Source organism: Stegastes partitus, unplaced genomic scaffold (genome assembly GCF_000690725.1).
Source record: "Stegastes partitus isolate 25-593 unplaced genomic scaffold, Stegastes_partitus-1.0.2 Scaffold128, whole genome shotgun sequence".
Taxonomy (NCBI): Eukaryota; Metazoa; Chordata; class Actinopteri; family Pomacentridae; genus Stegastes; species Stegastes partitus.
Window position 1 is genome coordinate 104211 of NW_007577859.1, and position 15089 is coordinate 119299.

Genomic DNA, 15089 nt, shown 5'->3' on the forward strand with positions numbered 1-15089 from the left:
CATTTTTGCTCAAATCTTTAGTAATTTCTTGTCATTTCCACATGTCACCATTTGGATATTTATTTGCACTATGATGCATTTGCCTCAAAAAGTGTCAATGCTCCATGAGTGATGGTTTGATTTTTTTTTTTTAAATGTGGGTTGTGAATTTGCTCTGTGCATATGTGTGGAGGGACTCTCATTGCCGCGCACAGTGAGGATCCATTTTGCTTGAATGTGAAATTCAAAGTGATTTTCAGTGCTGCTATCATGTCTTTTGTTAACCCTCTAATAAGGGACACTCCTTAGCTGTGAGTGTATGAAGGAGGGGATCCTCCTGGGTGGGCAGTGCAGTTTGGGTGCAGTCTTTACATTTGGTACAGAGGAGGGCCTGCAGTCACCAGCTGTCTGCACACTGGAGAGGAGATGCCCTTGCAGCGGAGGCAGCAGTAGTAGTAGATGTCCAGGTTGGCAAAGAGGCAACAGGGAGAGAGGAGTGCACGCTCTCTGCAGGACCGGAGCTCGTATCCTGGGCACGGATCCAGCTGTTCGGCCCCCTTTGCCCGCCCGCTGGAGGCTTGTAGCCTTACTCAGTCCACGTGCCAGTCTGGCTGCACTCCTGTGTAGGCCAGTGGGAGAAGAAGGAAAGGAGACAAGTAGGCCGGGGATCCCCTGTTAACTATGTCAGTTAGATGGGTTTGCAGATACGTGTTCTGCTGAAAAAAGGAGCAGAATGTTCATTTAATCTGTTTACAGACAAAGACACATTGAGTAGCAAGATTTTTTTTTTTGTTCTGCCTCCGCTTCTGTTTCTCCATGTCAGCATCTGTGTTTGCCCTCTGTTCTGTTCTGTTTGTCATTTTGTTGCTTCTCTCTCCCTCTTCCTCTATATTTCTCTTGTGATGTTGTATACATTCACAGACTAACAGATCTGAGTGAGTATATAAGCAGGGACATAAGAAAAAAAGAGAGACCGACATCCAATCTGCTCCTTAAATCCCACCTCGGCAGTGATGGATGGCTGAGAAACAGAAGGTCAGGAAGAGAAAGAGAAGCAGCACACATTCAGACACTTCCTTTTTTCTCTCCCGGTTCACTTTCCCATGGTCTTATGGAGAGTGTTGTTTGGAAAATTCCAACGCTCACAAAGGAAACTGATGTTACCGTTTTCTTGGTTAATAGGAAACAAGTCATGTTGTGCAACATCCTAATTATGATGGAGATGATGAAGAATGATGATGGGGGTCAGTGTGTCCTTTACATGCATAACTATGATGCAGTAGATCCGTTTCACAGTTCTGTGAAGTGTTGTGGTGGTGTTGATCACGTTTTGGATATAATATTTACATAGAGCACGAGACACATATTTATTTTCATTTCCCAATGTACACAACATTATCCAATTAGCAAGACCGTTTCAATCACACTTTTATATGAGGATATAATGCTGCTACATAAACACACCAACAGAACTAGTGAAAATAAAGGCAGCATTGTCCCACGGCAATTCATGTGACAAAACCAGGCCTGTTAAAACAGTGGAAGTGAAAGCAGTGAAGGCGATGATGGAGACAATAATCCTGAGGACATTCTGGACCATCAAGTACAACTAGCTTTGGCTGTGGAAAGTTTGAGAAGTGTCCCTGAGAGCCCAGTAGCTTGACAATCCTCACAGATCCTATAGATTGGCATGTTCTGAAATGTATTCCACATACAGCAGCGGGTTTGATGTCAGTGTTTCACGACTAATCCAGGTCACTAAAGACTGCAGAATTTTCCATTCCATGTTGTGTCATTGCGGAGAAACAGGAGTAGGAAGAGCAGAGAACCAGTCCTGTCTGTCTTCCCACACATGCTGCTAAAACAGCTCATGCACACCCTCTCACTGCAGGTCTTAACTTGTACCGCTGGTGTATTTGTGTATGCATGATTGTGTGAGCATGAAAGAATTTTGAAGGTATGTCTGCGTATCTGTAACACACATCTTCTTGTTCGGGATTCTTCTCTGACCTGCCCCTTTATTCAGCAGTCACCTGGTTCGTTCACTCATTCTTTAACAAAACATGTGGTAATGACTCCAGCCCTGTGCACCTGCCTATAGTTGCTGGTATTAAATGGTTGTTATCTGATTTCCTTGGGGCACATTGCTGTAAGATGTTTGCCACCGCCGCTCCAGTTTCTGACTTGTCTGCACTCGGTCCACAGAAGTTATCTTGCTTGTGGTCTTATTGGGTTTAGCAAACAGAGCTGTGTTTGAAGGGAATGTTTGAGGCAAAATTATTAATATAAACTAAAACCAACTGACTCAATGAGATTTTGATAAGCGGTCTTAAGCACAGCACATTACCATACACACACACACACACACACAGACACATCGCTGTGGAACACATTCATCTAAAATTCTTGTTAAAAATTATAACAGGCTGAAGGAAATGTAATTAATTGCTTTACATTTAAAGAATATATCCCTGGATCCTTTTCCAATTTATATATATATTTCTCTTTCATTGACTGTATTGTTGTGATGTAAGTATTAATATGCATATGGGTGGGTGTGAGCTGTTGCCTAGCAACAGTTGCTGTAAGTGAGAGTACTGAAATCTGGGAGAAAGGAGGACAGAAAATTTAAGAATGGAAGAGGAGAGTGGGCGCTCAGAAAAGACACCGTCATTATTCTGAATTTCACTGAAAGATCATTTTGTCGTGACAATTTTCGTCCTAAAGCATTTAGTCATTACTGTCGGCTCTAAAGGAATCTTCGGTGGTTGCATTTTGTCTGTGCACTTTCTGTTGTGATAAAACTGAAAGTGAAATAACTATGAGTGTAATTGCATTTATCACTGCAGAGTAAAGTTGTTCTAACTGTGGTTGTTGTTCAGGTGCCAGCGTCCCATGTGGACGCCCATCTAGTGATGATATCAAGCTTACAGTAGGTGTGTCTCTGCTGTATTAGTGCATCTGTGTCATATGTAAACTAATGACAAAATAAGAATTAGTGACACTGGAAAACAGCAAATGCTGACTCCAGCAATGGGCGTTTTAGGTGTGTACAGCTGAGAGTTTACAAAATTGGAGCAGCGACTGCACCTGTCTGCCTCACTCTGTTTGTTTTGTCAGTCGTTCTCCATCCCACCCACGTAGAGTGTTTAGCATCAGGCCGTCCACAGAGGAAGATGGGCAGAGTGGACGCAGCAGGTGGAGTTGTTCTTTTGCAAATGTGTCATTCATTTTTAAACAGTGTTCTATTGTATTTTACAAACAGGAACCATCATGTTGAGACAGATAGAAAAACAAGAACCTTGCCGAAGTTGTTTTAGAGTACCACTAAACCACCTCGCACCATCCAGTCATGGATTAAACCTCTACAAAATTATCTCTGTGTATCAGAGTCACATATTAAGATGATTATTCCTTGAAATTGCTCCCTTCGCTCCTTAAAATGGCTTAAGTGAAACCCTACACTGTTGCCTTCTTGAAAATGAAGTCACTGCTTGTCTTTCCACCAACCCATGTGCAGTTAAAGCACACCAGCTCACCTATGAGTCTGCTCTAATACGTTAATAACTCCTCTATGCTACATAGTGGCACGTTGTGATTTTGCAGTGCCTTTGTGAATCTATGTTACAGTTTTAGGGCGGAAATGCTCAGCTGTGGCATTGACTGCTTATTTAACCAATCTTCCAGCATTTAATAAGCACCATAGAGACACACTGACAAAGTGAAATACTTGATTTTTACCAGAAGCTAGTGGCCACGTTGACTATCAGCAAACAATCAGTTATTAGGACAGGGCAGGATTGTGTTTCGCTCGCAACCTGTTACCACACATTCATGCTCCTTTACCTCATATTTAAAGATCTATTCCGTCTTCAGGTAGCAACATGTCACAGTTTATTCCCAGGAAGAAATAATTATGTCAGAAACATTTGACTGTAAAAATCACAAGTATCCAATCATGTCTATGCAACGCTCGCTGTTGCTTGTTCCTTTCTTTAGCCCATCTAATTTGTGCTCCGTCTAGTTTGCTCCTGTCAGGTACTTCTCTCCCCTATGGTTGCTATGGTTACAGGCTGGCATAATAGAGGTCACAACCTCTCAGTGTGTTTGTTTAATGGAGGCAGCTATTAAACACCGTAGTCTGGAAGAGATGTATGTGGTATGATTGTTTGTGCTGCGCTTCCGATTCTAGTTGTTCTAAGGGTTAAAGTCCTCTTACTATGAAATAAATGTCATTGAAAGTCCCAGTACAGATAATGTACATTCTAACAGATTGTCAAATCATGGGGGTTCAAGAACATCCTAAGTTGACGTCATGAATTAGTGATTTGGTAAATGATGTTTAAAAAATAGGCTTTTGGTCCCTCTTAAATGTAATGTCCTGCATTATTTTAAAAGCATGTCTCCGTTTATTGGCAGATTTAAGTGCTTTTTGATGCTCCACATATCTGTCTGGTGCTCTGGTTTCCCTCTGAATTTATACTCCCTACCTTCTCCATCATTACCCCTAATCCTCCTTTTACACACATCATCACTTTGCGTGTCTATTTGAGATAATGTATTCCTTTTGGTCAGGTGCCTGTGAAATATGTAAATATGTCCCATGCTGCTTTTTCTGGAGGGAGGCAGAAATGTAGCTCTGCTGTTGCCAAGAGTGACCAGCGGCAAGCATGGAAACTACCTGTCCCTTTGTTTCGATTAAGGACGGAGAGAGAGACCCACGTTGGTCCCTTTCAACACACAGCTGTTTGCAGTGTGTGCCAGCAGGCAGGTGTTTGTGCCAGCAGAGACAGCACAGTTGTGTTACTTGCAGAGTAAATGGAGCGGTACACGATGACCTTGAATAGAGGAGATGATTTTACAGTTGATGAGAAAATGTATTAAAGTGCTGAATAAGATTACCTGTTGCCAATGTAAGCTGACAGTGATGAACTGTGTGTTTGCTAATACGATGCTGCCTGGAAAGTGTCCCGGGACGGTTCCATGGAAGTATGAGGCTTTTTAACTCTAAACCCAAATGACCTTGTCTGCCCGTCTGTGACTTATTTTGGAGGAAACCTCATTCAGAGGCTGTAACCTTTTGAACTTCACAAAAAAAAAAAAAAGATCCTCTCTGCAGCAGCAAGTGCTCGGCAAAATATTTAGAAATATTCCAGACCACTCACATTAAGTTGCTAATGTCAAGACACTCATTCCCAACCACTCTCCCTAATGCATCCATGTGCACAGGAGGAAAGGAAATGGCCTTGCTGGCCTAGAATCCCTATCCTCTTAGCCTGTCTGTCCTATCGGTCCGGGTTTCTTTATACTAAAGACAACTTTGACAAAATTGCTCTGCTTAAGAATTCTGTTTTCTAAATCACTCAGTTACACAATGTCCAGGTGGTGTTTACTGGCAAACACCATAAAATAGCAGCAAATCTCCTGCATTTGGCCCTAATCTTGAGGGATTTGGCCTCCAAGGCAGTAGGTTTACCTTTGAAGGTATAGGAAGGTCAAACAATTTATTAGTGCTTGATTTAGTCCCATACATGGAGAAGATGTATTTATGTAGGTTTAAAATCTGTATGGTGGGACTAATACATGAGCAGACATCCATGGGGAAGTGATTCTTTATCTGGATAATGCAACTGGAAATTTACATTATTTTTGCAGCAGTGAGACACACATAGAGTGTCTATAGTGTAAAATAGAGTATATATCAGTGTGATCTGGAGTGATGAATTGAAGCACTTTAAATATATGATTTTAAATATTTAATAGTTGCCTTTCCTATCTGAACTCTAGAAACCTGAAAATTCCAAAGGTGTTGATGTTGCACACATACAGTAGGATGGAGTAGCTTTAAATCATTTCAGGCTTTGTTAATAGTTTCACACAAAGATTAGACCGCAGCAGACTGAGGATCCCAGTTGGACAGTAATGCGGTGTTTAGTTTGTCGTAAACTCCTAATGATGTTCGTGATGAGATCGGTAACTCCTCCCTGAGAAGCAAGCGTTTAACTATCCGTTGACCTTTTAAACTCTTTCAACCTGCGAGTGTCACAAAAAACACAATACAGAGAATCTGGGCCCATAAAAATATCTGACATCTCCCGTGAGTTCACATAAATATTTTAGTTCCCACTGTGTGTGTAAAAGTAGAGGCCTTAGTGGAACGCTCCAACTGCGGAAAACAAGTCTGTGAGACATGTAAGAAGCATGAAAAATTGTGGTTACTTCAAAGGAATGTCGATGTTGTGTGTCTGAGCAGGAGGATGGGTCCTGTTGGCAGTGGAACATCAATGTGTTGTCTCACCATCTAGTATAGAAATTTGTGGTCCACTTTTTTTTTTCTCCACACCAAAGAAAAGTCTCCATGAAAAGACAGTGGACCAGGTGAACAAAGACAGCAGCCCCGCCCCAGTTGTTTTTCAAGCATGTAGTCATTGAATCGATGCTGTCAGATAAAATGAGCCCGCTGCTTCAGTTCACAGTGGAAATGACAAAATGCAGAAAGAGGCTGAACTCAGCCGCTGTCTACAGATGTTTATTGCGCCCCAAAATGTTGGAGTCAGTAATACTTTCTCAGGAAGTGTTTTTTTTTTTTTTGACATTCCCAGAGCTCACAAGCTGCATTTTTGCTCACACAGCATCTTATGTAGCTCCTGCACTGTTTGCTTGAAAACAGATCACGGTTGCTTCCCCGCTCGCAAATCTGGTTTTCCTGCTCGCTTGCCTGTATTCCTCTCACATTAGACTGGATATTTACCCGTATACAAGATCAGATGGCGTGATCCAGTGAAGACCCTTTCTGATTTTAAAAGAATCTTAAAGGAAACAAATCTATAGCAAGCAAAAACAGTGGTTTTCATTATTCTTTCTGGTTTGCATTGGTGCCACACGTGCATGTATGTGCCTGCTAGCTAGCATGTAGGCAAATCACATCCTCATATTCCTCCCTCTGCCAGCGTACCCGGCACACAATAGTTGGACATGTTCATGAGAGAGTATCAGTCCAGCACGTGGACACTTCCACTGAATTCACGGTGCAGCAGATTTTCTGCTGCTCTGCCGCACGTGTTGCAGGGAGACTTAGTGTGGGACCCATATATGAAATAGGATTATCAGTAACCACACTCTCTGATTAAATCAACCGGATAGCCTACACACCCTATTAAAGCTCACACACTATCAGCCTCTTACCCTCAGAACCGCAATGCAATTTCCCTTTCTATAGTGTGGAGGATATAGAATTATAGAAATGGGTTTGACACAGTTAGTGTGTGATTCAGTTCAAAGGCGGTGTGATCCTTCGATCTGTCCGCACAGAGGATTTCTAGGCAATTTCAATGTCTCACAGCCTCACGTGATTTGCAGTGGCTTTTGGTTTTATCCATATCAATCTAACCTTTAACCTGCCCAGTCTGTGTTATTTTAAGAACTGTCCTCATGGACCACATGATCAAGTTAATGTGATGCTCCACAGCAGGATCCCTGAACCACTGTGGTTTGCCCTGTTCCTTCAAATATGAAAGGGCGTCATAATTTTCACTAGCAGGCGCTACACATGCAGCAGAAGGCTTTCATGCAGGTAACTGACCATTTCTTTAGCCCGAGACACCAATATTGCCAATATCTTTAGCAGATGTTATGATATATCTGGTTAGACATGCTTAAAGCCACTATTCACTGATTCAGCAGCATCTTGGCTCCAACACGGTGAATGTGTTGGTCATGAACAGAGCTTTTTCAAATGTTCCATCCAACGCATGGTCGTAGAGAAGAGAGATTAAAGCTCAACTGTATATGAAACAAGCATGACTTTAAGTCTCGTGGCGCCTGCAACTTGCAGCTTGCTTTGGACCAGAGAGTAATAAATCAGATGAGAGTTGGAGAAGTTATGACTGAACAATCACATTACATGGTGGAGCAAATGGTCATTTAATTATCACCACGATAATGCATTGCTTCTGAATTCAGATTTCCAACGATAAAGCAATGATCGATGGGTATATAAGCAAAACGTGATTAGCAGCAAATTTAAAACTTAATCACAGACATTAAAGGACGCACTCTGCAAAGAAATATTTATTATTTGTGCTCAACATGACTCCAGTAAGCCTCAAACTCATCTCAAATCAGAGACATCGTTTGATGTGAAAATGCTGTTGGGTATTATTTTGAAATTACCTCATATGAAATAACTTTTTTACAAGGTCAGATGTGGCTTCAAAACATCAAGGCTCAGAAATGATTAAATTCTTGTGGCGAGATACAAGAGTGAAAAATGTGGCACGACTTGAACCTTCTCACAGATCTCACGCTGCCTCATAGTTCATTGTAAATAACCTCTGTGGAATCAGCATTTGGTGGAGAGTTTGTTAAAATCCTGCCAAGGCCTCTTGAAACTCGAATCAGAACTATTAAATAAATTGCCTGCATCTTGTTCCTGGGCCGCTTTCTTCATCTTGGCATTATACTGTGTTTTCTCAGACATTTTTGTGTATCCTTAGGTGTCCTGCCCAGTTCAAGGTCTTAATTTGTCTCGACTGAGCCGCAGATGTCGAGGCTTTTCTAGTTTCAGAACCCTGTTTGCTGGTTTGATGTGTTGCGACAGTTATACCTTTTGTCACAACAGACAAACAAGCTTTAGGTGTGCAGACGTTAAGCGCTCAAAATGGAAGCTGTGTTTGAACTGCGGAGAGTTCACTCCCCAGGAAGTCGTTAAATCACACGAGGGGGAAACCAGCAGAACCAGCTCATGTGTAATATGTGGAATGCATCTGCGGTGGCCAGACTGCTGCACTGACTGCCACACATTTAGGCATGCATGGATAAAGCTCCAAGACATTAGTGTGTTTAGGCACACATGCATGAAGCAGTAAATCATGCAGCAGCATGTGTGTGTGTGTTTGCACACATTGAAGACTGGTGCGGAGACTGGCATGCAGCATATGGTGCCATAGTGTGACATTTCCACTTACAAGGTCATATCCCGCAGGGAGAAAGGGTCAATCAGTGGACGGTTCTCACACCACAAATCAAAAGTTTCCAGAAGAGAACACGGTGTCTCCAGAGTGCTTGATGCATTAAAAAAAATGGTCTCCAAGCAGTGAGTGTTTTTGTCAGAAGAAACAGAACTTTCAACTTCATGGTGGCTTCTTGTTTGTTTTACATGTTTCATACACAATTCCGCAAATTGTTATACAGTACAGTTGAAAGATTAGTGAATCATTTCTCGTCCTGAAACGTGTCTCGGTCAGGGTAAACCGCTGAAAAACTAAACTGTTGTATGAATCATCAACGGTAGTCCGCTCTGTTTACATGCTGCTCAGGAAACTCGCATCAGAACTTAAGTGTATTAGAGCAAACTTGTTCCACAAGACTGTCCATTAAACACAGACATTCTTCTGTTGTTTATCGGTGTATAATTCACCATCATAGCCAGTCAAAGAAATCCCTGCCCTTGACGCTGCTGTGACTAATAGTTGTGTTCCTGTAAAAAGAGACATTGAAGCCACAAGTGGATATTTGTCATCCACACACAATGTGGGAATTATTTTGTGCCGCTGAGCCCTGCACGCTTTCACAAAAAAACAACCTGACTGGTTTAACCAAGTGGCAGAAAAAAGAAATAGTGAAAGAGTGAGAGATCTATTGTGTCAACATCCTCTCTAACTCTCTTTCATGGCTCCAGTTGCACACATTTGTCATGTACAGGTTTGCTATCCTGTTCTTGCCCTTTTAACCCTCTTTTTCTTCCGCCCCTTTTGTTGGTGGTGCGGGTGTGGGGTAGATATGAATCAGTGTCAGGGCTGCAGCAGTGAGGCGGATTGAGTTTCGGGAGATTACCTGAGTCTGTTTGTCTGTCGGATGAGGAGAAAGTGATCTGACTTGAGAGAGCGGAACAGGTGAGGATAACTGATGGACGGTTGTTTGTGGGATGGAGGGATGTCAGAGGGAGAAAGATGGACTGATTGGAGGGATGAATGGAGTCAGAGGAGGAACAGATGGAGACGGATTCATGGTCTCCATCGTTACTATAGTGCCTTGTTGTCCTGGTAACCTGCCCGATATTTCATACATTAACGCACTGCATGCGTCATGGGCTGCACTGTGGGCTGGCTGCACATCCAGACACCTAAGCATGAATGAAAGCACACTTTTCCAACAACATTTCCCAGCAAAATGTCACAAAGACACAGAGGACAGAGCTGGAGTCCAGTAGAAGGCGCGGACAGCTGTCTTGACGAATGGCGGCCGCTGCTCGGACACAGCTTCCCCGAGGTGACAAATGAAATAGTCATGTGGTTCACTCTGGCTCACATGCAAACTAGGCAAAGAGATGGTGTGTGTTTGTGTGTGTGTGTGTTGACTCTCACTCCCTCACATCTGGGATCCACTCGAGCAGCTGGTTCAGATTTGGCCCGACTTTCTCCGCCTTTGTTTTAATTCCACTCTCTCGGTTTTGCGAACTTTAGTTTTCCTTTACATCCTATTATTATTTTCAGCTTTAATATGCTGTTTGTTCCTCCTGTTTACTCTTATGCCTTTCCACAGTTCTTTCTCTTCCTCCGCCCACCTTCCTGTGGCCTCAGGCGCTACGTGACGCCGTATGGAGGAAGCTAAGCCGGCTTGCGTCAGAACTTTGGACCACTGACATTAACTTCCGGTGACTTTAGTAAACGCCACCGTTCACCTGCTTGTTTAAGCACTTTGATTTGTTTAATTTAATTTAATTTTTTTTGCTTTTCTTCTATAATCTCAGCGACCATGTGTGTTATGACATTCATCATTTATCGTGCTCTCGCAGGTTGTTGACACAGGCTCGCCGAGTGTTTGGCAGCCCACCAGCACTAATCCTCATTGAATCCAAACACCCCTGCAGTGCTGAAACCACAAGTGTGATTGACAAGCCGTTCTTCTGTAGAGACATGAGAGGAGACGGGAGCACTGATTGCTCTCTCAGAAACCGATGGATTCCCCCCTTTTCACATTTCCCTTCTTTAGATTATTCAGCCTGCATCCCAGCCTCTGATCTCTGTGGAATTCCTTGTAACCAAATGAAAACATTCCCATCTGCCGTGTCAGCAGTCCCACACTTTCTTGGATCCGTCATTCCCACCCCCACAAAATCACGCACACTTGCACTCCTTCACAAGGCGAATGCTTCCTTCCATTTGTTCGATGGATTGCCCATTACGTTCGAGTGGAGAAAATCAGAACAGCTGAACCACAGTCATCGGTCGATAATGGACAATATGTCTTAGAGCGGGAAGGAGGGATGACCGTGTTATATATACCATTGCTGTGGCATGTGGGTGCAGCGATATGGCGGGAATTAGAGTGTGTGCGTGCATATGTCACTGTAGAGTGGACAGATGTAGGGAGCTGAACAGGGAGGTTCTGTAAGAGACGTTTTGGAGAGAGAGCAGGGAGATTAAGGCTCAACTCCATAAGAAACAAGCATAACTAGAAGTTTCATGGTGACTGCAACTCGCGGTTTATTTTGGACAAGAGAGTAGTAAACCCAGATCAGAGACGGGGCAGTTAGGGCTCCATTTTCACTGCAGGCGAGCACATTTTTTTCCCACAGTTGTTGAAAAAGCAGCTAATTTAAACCCCACAAGAATGCTACAAAACATGCATACTAACGTTATTTTGGTGCAGCTGCTTGAGGATTTCCGTAACGTAAAGCCTTATGTGTCCACAATTTATTTGTGACTTTGCATCAGCCCTCATGTGGTCAAAATTCTGATGCTTGTGTCATCTGTAAGAGAAGTTCATACTGCAATCAGCTCATGATGTGAGCAAGAACACATACAGCAGACTTAAATGTTGTCAAGGTTTTTTAGATTAACATTATTGTCCAACTGGATGTCCATAAAACAAGCTGTACCATCATTTTCCATGTGTTTTATTGCTGTTTCTTAGGTTTTAACTAAATGACGGTAACATCTGATAGCTCTTTACTTCCCTAATAATTTCCTAGAACTGAAGTGTAGCCCTGAAATCAAAGGAAAATTCTTGGAAAGGATTATGCAATTTAGTAGTGACGATACAGAGAATAGACTATTCAGTTCTCAGTAATGAATTCTGATTCATTTCCAGTGTAACCTAGACATTTCCCCAGGTGATCTTTCAGAAATTATGACATTTCTCTACAGGCTAGAATATGAAGAATTGAGTTTCCAGTAATAAATGAAGATTTACTTGGCTTTAAGTTGATCTATTATTTCTCCAGTCATTAAGATCTGAACTCTCGAGGATATCCCCTGAAAGATTAACAACGCTAACAAACAGTGAATGTTGTCTCTGTTTACACCATCATTACAAACATATTAGACAGGTCTAGCTTTCTTGGAAATTACAAGACCTGTAAAGTATGATTGATTTTTAAAATCATTCCAGCTCTGTTTGATTCATAAGCATGACATAAAACCATGTCACTGTGTATAGCGTACACAGCCAGGCTCTGCTTTGTTTCTCTAGCTGTCTCAGTGTGCAAGGGTCTTGCGTAAGACCACCCCTTGTGTTAATGTAAACCTGTCTCTTCATTCTTTCTCAACCTCTGGACTTTCCCCGCACTTTATATCCAGTTACACTTCTTTCCCACCGCAACATCACCACTCATTCTGTGTCATCATTAGCAACACAATCATGTTACGTGTTGTGACACATGTAACGGACTTGATGATGGGCATCATAATCCAAATTCAGTAGCTCAACATTAGAAAGGAAAACGTGCTCGAATGATGCCGTCATTTTGCTGTCACTGCATCCTTAATCCAACATTCAGCGATTACAGCTGAACTGTGGAGTGAATGAGCTGCCTAATTAGGAAAAACAGAAAGTGGACATTCACAATTACAATGATGGACATTTCTGTATGGAACAAGTGTTCATTAGATGTATAAATGTTTATCCCAAACTAAATTTGCCTGGTCTGTGAGCTCACATTGTCTTCACGGCCTCTTCAGCGGATTCCATTTCCTTCCTTATATCTCAGACACACACACATATGCACTCAAAATAAGGGGCTGATTGTATATATCTGGTGTGTGTGTGTGTGTGTGTGTGTGTGTTTATGAGAGAGAGAGGGATTTATTTAACAGTCATTCATTGAAAACTGTTTGTGTGACGGGTCATATTGAATTTTGAGAATATGTGAACTGATTAGTTGGAATTCAAGAATGTTTATGTTATTGACAAAACGGGATATTTGTGTGTTTACAGTAATTTAGCTGTTATGTTGTGTTCTTGTTGACACTGGAAAGTGTCACCTGTGATAAAACTATAAACTCTGACGAATGAGGCTGTCAAAGTTTGCTGACAGCCTCAAGTGAATAAGGTGTTAATGACAGCCAGTATGTAAACATCCAAACAGAGTGATTATGAATCTTTCACAGTCAAATTGCCTGAAAGTTGTCGTTTTTGATCAGATTTCATCACGTCATGTATACTGACGTGTGGAAGTACAAAAACTGGTCCAACTGCAATGTGATTCAAAGATTAATCGGTTATTTTCACTGTCAATAAGAGCTCCTTTTTGTCATAAATGAACTGTTCATTCAACCTCACCTCCCTAATACAGTCAAAGGTGACTGGAGCATATCCCAGCATCCCCTTTGTCAGAACCTAAAAACATGTCACTACAAGTGCACTCATTCCATTTGAACTGAAGTGACTCTTAATAAATCCCCACCATGTGCAGAGATGGCCAAACAGTGACAACACAAACTTAAAGGAAGGACCATTTGTTTTCCATTACAGTACCGCAAACTTAATGGTGTTTTTGAATGACGTTACTGAATGACATCCACATGCATTAACCTAAAAGTCATGTATGTCCAAGAACAGCACATCAACACACCACAGCCAAAGCCAGAAAACCAAAACCAGACCTCAGAGTGTTTTTTTGGCCAAGATCTGATTGATTTGCGTGAGTGAGACGTACATAATCGGATGATGACTGCCAACCTTCCCGGAGTGTTTGGCATTGACGGACCATTCTTAGACGGATAAAAGTGTAAATCTGTGGTTGTTTCCTCTTTGGCAGATCTGACTGTGGTGTCAGCAGGAGGCTTATTCTGCTGATGGCCAGTCAGTGTTGCCAAGTATACCAAATATAACAGGGAAGCCGGCTCACTTCTTTCTTCTGGTGCACAGCTGGTTCAAAGCTTCTCTACCACACATTAAAACACACACATACATGCACACACATGTGCACGCAGAGCCATAAATAAACACCTGAACTTAGGGCATAAACCTGTTCCTGTGGGTCAGTGTGGGAAGAGATTTCTGATCAAATATTAACACACACTGTCACACTGCTTTACCTCACAGCTCTCTTCCCGAGCCAGACCCATCCAGTGTGACAAAATTAAACATCTTGCTTGAAGGACTTCCTGGATGAGGGAGGTTTCCTGGTGAGAATGTGATGCACCTGGTTTAAATCAGGCTAAAGAACGGTGTCTCACATGGTGTTTCACTGTCTCCCTAAATTTCTTGTGCTCTGTCAAATAAAGTCAAAATAGCATGAATACAAATTTAAGGGAAATCTGCAAACTCTTTGATTGTGTTAATATCCAGTTAAACGACGGATTTCAAACAGTAATACTGACTTACAACATTACAACTAAACAGGCCTGAACATATCGCATGTCCTGCAGTCACCATGTGGGATCAGATTTCTGACTCTGACAACCAGCCAGGTGTGCATTTGTATGTGTGTGTGCACTTAAGTCTAAGTAGGCTAATACAGTATGTGCTGTATTTGTGTTGGCTTATCCATATATGCATATGTGCATATGTGTCTCAGGGGTGAAACAAAAGGCAAGCCTTATCTATGCCAGACATTCTTTAGGAAAGACCTCATTCTCTGTGCTGAGTTGCAGAAACAGTGGCTCCTTGTGCTGAGCAAAGCCAAAGGAATGCTGCTCACCTGTAAACCTGTCCGTATCAGTCGATTAATATCTGTACTGTATCTTCTTCAGTCATTTTTAGATGTTTTACAGACCAGTTGGGAACAAGTAGTGGGGATGAGGGTGAAAGAATGAATCAATTTCATATTGAAATCACAGTTTAAAGCAATGCGAGTACCATACTACTGCTGTCTGCTGCAATGA

The 15089-nt window shown here is 42.1% G+C and overlaps 1 protein-coding gene across 3 annotated transcripts in view; it reads left to right on the plus strand.

Moving 5' to 3' along the window:
* Positions 1–15089, plus strand: part of LOC103354975 (arf-GAP with coiled-coil, ANK repeat and PH domain-containing protein 3-like) — a 60473-nt gene that overhangs the window by 409 nt on the left and 44975 nt on the right. The gene's annotated exons all lie outside the window — the stretch shown is intronic.